Raw genomic sequence first — 7637 nt, forward strand, 5'->3', positions numbered from 1 at the left:
CTGGTGGATCTGTTTCTAAGTTTTTAGACTTTATTTTCATTTTAGAGTTTATTACTCTTTACAATTTTTTTTTTCTGCATTTCATTTTTCCAAACTTACATTGTGCAGCCATTGGGATCAAGCTGGTGATTGAGGATTCTCAGGTGCAGCAGTGCTGCAGTAACAAAGTACATGAATTGGCAGATCACTGAGCCACATTTATATGAATTTGCATTCTTTTAGTGGGTGCTATATTCTCAAGTGAACTATTTTCATATTGAGGCTTTGTCACATCATGTGCTTAGCACTTTTTTTTGTTTTCTGACTACATATGGTTGTTTTGTCAAAAAATTTAGCTCTGAATCACTTATAAGAAATCTCATGAGGAAATTAGATTTTTTTCAGATGATAAATCACTGCTTGTTATATTCTTTTACATAAAATTGGAAATTTACACTGCAAAGGCAGTTTAAATGAAATGAGGAGATGTATATAATACACACAGTAGGTCAGCAAAATACTATTTCCAGGCAATACAGATGGAGGTAAAGTCATGTTAAAAATTGCTGCTCTAAATAGGATCTTCACACACATAATTTTTGGACCAATAATAAAAAAGGTAAGAAATAGTCTTTGGGGTTTTTAATGAATAAAATATAGCAGTTTCTTTGGAAGGAGGACCAACTATATCACCAGTCAGGAAAATACCTTTCCTTACTTTGTTAGAAACAAGTATGCTGTTGCTGGGTTTATAATTTAGTTATTGACATATCTATCTATCTGTCTGTCTATCTATCCTATTATCAATCATAAGAGTCTATCTTTTAACATCAAGACAGCTTTTCTAACAATGTTACAGATAACACCAACAAAATATTTCAACTTAGATTTTTTTCTCTTGATTATCATCTATTGATATTTTTTTATATTTTTTGTATTTACTTTTTGTATTATAATAATGCCAATTAATCCCTAGTAGAAACAGAGCCTATTACGCTATACGCTGCACAAACATGTAATTTTACATTGCAACTACTTCAAGATACTCACAAACTAAAGGTCTAAGGGTACACCTTAAATATACATTACAAAGAATAGATGATTAGAGGAACATTTTGCAGGGGCTTCACAGATTATTTATGTGACCTATCATGCAACCTAGCATGATAATCTTCCACAGTCACCACTGGAATGAATTAAGTGGCTAGAAGGAGAAAAGATGAGTATATGTTCTCTCAGCACGGAAGCTACAATCCTTCAAAGTACTGCATGCGGATATACCCTTTACTCACCAGCATCAGTCTCATTTCAACTATTCTTGGGACCATTCTTGTAGTTTTTAGAAATTTTCTTCCTTTTATACCCCCACAGTTCAAAGAAACAGGTAGTCTAAGAGGAACATTCTTTACTCATGAAGATACCTCCATTCAGAAACTCTCAAAATGCCTCTCATTAAGTTTGGTGCTTTACAAACGTGGAAACAAAAAGGACTGTCTAGCCACCGACTGCATTAAAATACTCTCCAGTATCTGAATAAGTTGATATTGAACTGTAGTTCTGTGACATAAAACAACTGGATGCACTGTGCAGAATAGTCACTTAGCATCACTGGTTAGTTAGACTTGAAACATACAGAGTGAATTTTATCTCATCTCAATTGTAAGTTCCCACAAGTTAGAGGTCTACATTATAGTCGGTGGAGATAGAGCCAGTGGAGTTTAGAGAACAATTCAGTGTCCAAATTTAAATGTGTCATGTGATTAATTTATTACCCCAGCCCAGATTTCCCCACTCCAGAAAGACAAAGGTATCCTGTATTAACCAGCTCCACGAAGATGTCTTAGATATTGAATGAAATAGCAGATATAAGTAGTTGCCTTTGTGCAGGCAACTGAATCAAGCCCAGAGAGCTCAACTTGGTGATAATGGTCACTTCAGCATCTCATAAATAGACTTTGATACTAATATCTAAATCAGTTTAACAGGTTACTCCCTAAGTGAAGATCATCTCTCTTAAATTCTTCAGATCTAAAAGACTACTGAACTAACAATCTCTATGCATAAAAACACATCTTCCTATAATCTGTCTCCATCCACCTTTACAATATTAAAATCAACTGGCACAGAAATACTGCATTAATAGTAGTCTGAAAATAAATACATATATACACCATATTTCAGTATTAGGTATTTTTAAAAATCAAAGTCCATGTCTCCACTCTGCCTTCATGTTATTCGTTCCACTTCATCAACGTTTTCAATTGTTAATGTTCCTTTCCTTTGTTGTTGTGGTAGTTGCTTTGCAGAAAAAGATGGTTAATGCTACCTCAGCAGAAAGAATCACTGATAGAAGTTTTTCCTGATTATGAGGATTGTAAAGGCATCTCGTTATAAATAAAAAATAGCTGTACTTCAGTGCCTGTACTTAGTGATTTATTGCACTTAGTGATTTATTGCACTTTAGATACTATAAAAATAATGAGAGCAGGTGAAATTGCCAGCCTGTAATAGTCTGACCTAAGAATCAGATTTGCCCTGGTACTGAGTAACCCACATTGGTGAAAAAAGTTTTTTGTGACCATATTTCTTTTAGTTTTGACCTTGAGAACTCCTTTTCAACTTCATTTAAAGACTAATGTGTATTCAGGAAGCTTTTATACTTAATAGCTAGTATAATTTTATTAGGCCATGTATGTTTTGGGGATTTTGTATGACTTCAAACCAGGATTGTTCACCTGATTTGTGAGGAGAGACTCACCATAGTCATAAGAAAATATTACTTTGATGCCCTTTAGTTGATTTTTAATACTAGTTCAACTTAGGAAAGCAGAGAACAGATTTTTTTCCCACAACTTATTGCATTTTTGTATTGTATTCTTCTTGGGACTTCTCCATCTCTCTATACAAGTATGTATGAATATTTAAAACTTCATTTTTTAAAATTTTGTTACTCAGAAGACAGTTTTTTGCATAAATTTCTATTTTTGTTGTTGAAGAATCACAAGATGCACCAGTCTGAATTTTCCACAAGGAGGTTTTATTTCCAAAGCACTGTCAAAGGAAGACATGGGTAGCATGATTGTCAAAGAAATTTTTCAACCAGCATAATATCCAAGCAGCATGCTTTGTAAGTGTTATGATCCTGTTAGCACAAATGTAGGCTGTTTCTTCATTGCTGAATAAGGTGTACTGTAAACAGGGAGGAGGAATCACATCAGTGGATTGAAAGAGTATTTCTAGGTGGTGAGTTAGACATGGCCAACAGCCAAACTTCCACCCCGCTGCTCACTCACTCCCCCTCCTCAGTGGGATAGGGGGAGAAAATATGATAAAAAAGCTTGTGGGTCAAGATAAAAACTGGGAGATTGCCCACCAATTCATGTTGCGGACAAAACAGACTTGACTTGGGGAAAAATAATTTAATTCATTGCCAAATAAAATAGATTTGTAAGACAGAAATTAAAACACCACCTTTCCTTCCCCCTTTCCCATGCCCAGTTTCACTCCTTCACTCCTGACTGATTTACTCCATTACTCCTGCCGAGTAATGGGGAGGGGTGGGAGGGCTACAGTTAGTACATAGTGCTATGCTGTTTCTTCCTTCCCACATTTTTCCTCTGCTGGGGCATAGGCTCTCCCACAGGCTTCAGTTTTTAAAGAACCACAGAATCATAGAATATCTCAAGTTGGAAGGGACCCAAAAGAATCATTGAGTCCAACTCCCTGCTCCTCACAGGACTACCTAAAACTAAACCATATCACTAAAAGCATCGTCCAGACACTCCTTGAACTCTGACAGACTTGGTGCTGTGACCACTTCCCTGGGGAGCCTTTTCCAGTGACCAAGCATCCTCTCAGTGAAGAACCTTTTCCTAATGTCCAATCTGAACGTCCCCTGTCAGAGTTTCATTCCATTTCCTCGTGTCCTATCGCTGGTCACCAGGGAGAGGAGATCAGCACCTCCCCCTCCGCTGCCCACCTTGAGGAGGTTGTGGACTGTGATGAGAGCACCCCTCAGCCTTCTCTTCTCCAAACTGACAAATGATAGGCTCTTCCACAGGCTTTAGTCCTTCAGGAAAAAAGGTCCTCACCAGTGCATGTTCTCCACAGGTCACAGTTCTTGTCAGGGAATCTGCTCCCACATGGTCTCTCGAAGGGTTGCAAGGGAGTCTCTGCTCCAGTGCCTGGAGCACCTCCTCCCCCTCCTTCTCTCACCTTAGTGGTCATAGGACTGTTTCTCACTCTCTCCTTCTTCCCCTCCTTGCTCTTTTTCCTCTGTTCATGAAGCATTTTGCCCTTTCTTAAACCCATGGCTGAGGGGCTCAGCTGTTCCCTGTGGTGGGTTCATTGGAGCTGGCTGGAACCGGCTGTGTCCATCATGGGGCAGTCCTGGCCTCTTCTCACAGAAGACACCTCTGCAGCCTCCACTACCAACACCTTGACTCCAACACCCAGCACGTTCTATTTTGAGAGTTCTTTGTTCTTCAAAAGCTATTCCAGGCACCAGAAACTTTATATTGAAATTCTTACTTTTGATACTTATGATCAGAAGCTGTAGTCTCTTGATAAATTTCTAATTGTTACTTACATTTCTTGGATAATCAGGCATTTTTTCCTCACACAACACACCTTCTCAATTCAGGATGGATTTTACTGATAGAAATAAACATTATTCTCAAGTACAGCTTTCACACATGTCATGACTGCTCACCTGAAAGACTGGAAAGCAGTAGTAGATCCATAGTCCACATTCATTACTGACACTACTGATAGAATAGAGAATATGCTTACTAAATCTGCAGGTGGCATGTAGTTGAGAGAGATTACAGTTATGCTTGAAGGAAAGGATTTAAATTCCAAGTGACCATGAAAGACCATTAATCTAATAAAAAATGGGAAGAAATTCGACAAGGACAAGTGGAAGGTACAAAGGGCAGGTAAAATCAGCTGTGTACAGTATGGAAAAAAACTGGTTAGGTAATAGTTTTTCAGAAAAGGGTATGTGGGTTATAATGGGTGACAAGCTGGATGTGACTGAGCAATGTGCAAGCTGTTGACAAAAAACCCAAACCAAAACAAAAAAACCCCTACATCCAAAAAAATAAAAAATAATATTTCTCATTGTACATAATAGAAGGATAATAGGAGGAAGTTTACACTCCCGGCTCATTTTAGCATAGGTGGCCTTAGCTGGGACATTGATCTGTTTTGGGTTATGAGCCTTGAGAATCTGGGATGCAATGAAGAAAATTTAGAAAACAACAAGTGAAATAGTGAGATGTCTATTATACTGTGACCAATATCAAACATTTGAAAGAACTGAGTAATTTATCCTAGGTAAAAAAGGTCTGACTGCATGTGGAGAGAAAGATTTCAAATAAGTAAAAAAAATGTGTTCTGCTCTATGCATACATACCACTTAGAACAAGAAGTAATGAGTTTATACTACAGCAAAAAAGATTTTGTTAGGAATGCCTCTGTAACAGAGATGAAGTAGTGAAATAGAATCTCCTTCATAGGAAGTCTTTAAAGAACAACTTAATAAGCTTCCCTAGGGAATGGCACAGATATAACCAAATCCTGTATTTGACATGAAGATGGTCTCTATGTTTTTGATTGCTCTATGGTTTTTCTAATGTAATATCATATAAGAAATGCCAGAATCAATATTATCAGCATAATATCTTTCTTTCAGCCTGTAACCCCAGGCACTGAATGTTTGGAGTTTTTACCAGTTTTCCACTGGACAAAGAGCATTTTTGCTCCTTTACATAAAAACAGGAGGTTTCCCTGGATAACTGGATGCAGGGGACAGTAGTTTCCTATAGATGGGATTCATTTGCTTTCATGTAAGTATTAAAAAGGCAGCCACTTCAATTCAAGCTAGTCACTTCTGCTTATCTTTGTAGACACTGAAGGCAGATCCACATCTCCACAGGGCAATTCACCTCATCCTAAGATAGACAGCTAGATCAAGCATAATTTAAACACTCATGATGGCACAACATGGGGTGTGAGCAAAGGACAGGAATCAGTATTTAGAAATTAAGTAGGGAGAGATGGAGTTATTGACTATATCAGGTTAAGCAGGACTCTTTGAATATCCAGACTCAGCCTTAAAGTTCTCAGCATCCACAGAGCTGTTTCTTCACTGAAAGATGAACTACAAAAATATTATGAATTTTCAAAAGGCACTTCCTCCTGTTCACTGTTGAAAGAAATGTGAGACTGACAGCCAGACCTTCATTTACAATCAGTGAAATTCCATGGAAGTTAATGTTTGTTTACACATAATAGCAGAGGAGATGGTTCCCCAGGACTGTTTTTTCCCATATTGCTCTACTGATTCAGTTTAAATCAAATAACAAATTACATATATATATGTATATATATTGTCTTCAGGAATCAACATTTTAATGCTCCTTCTTAATAAAAAGGAATATTACAGTATCAGATGTGGGTTAGTTGTACTGGAGTTACGCTGAGAACATCTAAAACTTCATCATATAACACTTATTTTAGAGACCATTTTTTAATAATAATATGCATTTACATCTTCACTTTTGACACATAGATACCAATGTAAAGAGTAACAGAAAAGAAATGTTCTTGAAATATTCTTCATTGATACTAGTTAGCTCCCCTTTCTCTGAAATACTGGTATTAGGATCTCATTCCATTTCTACAAAGGTAATTTCATGAGCATTTTCAAAGGCTTTTACTCTTAAGAGAAAGTTATTACACAATAGAGTATCCCAAAGAATCATGGAAGCTAGCCAAGAAAAGCTCCATTGCATCAGCTAGTTAATCTCCCAGGTAATACAAGTTTACCTCCTGCTGATTATTTACTGTCAGTGCATACTAAAAGAAAGATATTCTTTTAGGTTTTATAGATGTATGATTCCTCAGCTCTTTGCCTTGTTGTTTTTGTTTCTTTGTTTGTTTGTTTCTCCTTATACATCTCTTCAATGCACTGGTATTCACAAAACAGCAACAGAGAAGTATGCTATCATGAAAATTTACAACACTTTGCTAACATTTTTCTATGGATACTCAAGCAAAAATTTGTGATAGGTGTTGGCAGTTGTCACTACATCAAGATGTGCATATCTGAGTCTTCTAATCTTAACAATAGATTTTCTGCAGTCCTCCTGTTTGTTTTTTTTCTTTCCTTCTCTTTCAAATCCTTTATTTTTTATTTAAGATTGATTTTTTAATTTTATTTCTGATATAACATAGTACCGAACTTTGAACATAATGTTGAAATTATGTTTCTGAGATAACCACTTGGAGAAATTACTCTGTTCTGTCCAAAACACAATGACTTGATATACACACCTGTCCTGGTTTCGGCAGGGATGGAGTTAATTTCCTTCCTAGTAGCTGGTACAGTGCTGTGTTTTGGATTTAGGATGGGAACAAAATTGATAAGGCACCGATGTTTTAGTTGTTGCTAGGTAATGCCTACACTAGCCCAGGACTTTCTAGTTTCCCATGCTCTACCGACTGAGCAGGCTGCAGGTGCACAAGAAGCTGGGAGGGGGCACAGCCAAACTGGCCAAAGAAACATTCCATACCATGTGACGTCAAGCTCAGTACATAAACTGGGGAAAGCTGGCCGGGGGGGGCCGCTGCTCGGGGACTGGCTGGGCATCGGT

This window comes from Pygoscelis adeliae, unplaced genomic scaffold (genome assembly GCF_000699105.1).
Source record: "Pygoscelis adeliae isolate BGI_AS28 unplaced genomic scaffold, ASM69910v1 Scaffold37, whole genome shotgun sequence".
NCBI lineage: Eukaryota > Metazoa > Chordata > Aves > Sphenisciformes > Spheniscidae > Pygoscelis > Pygoscelis adeliae.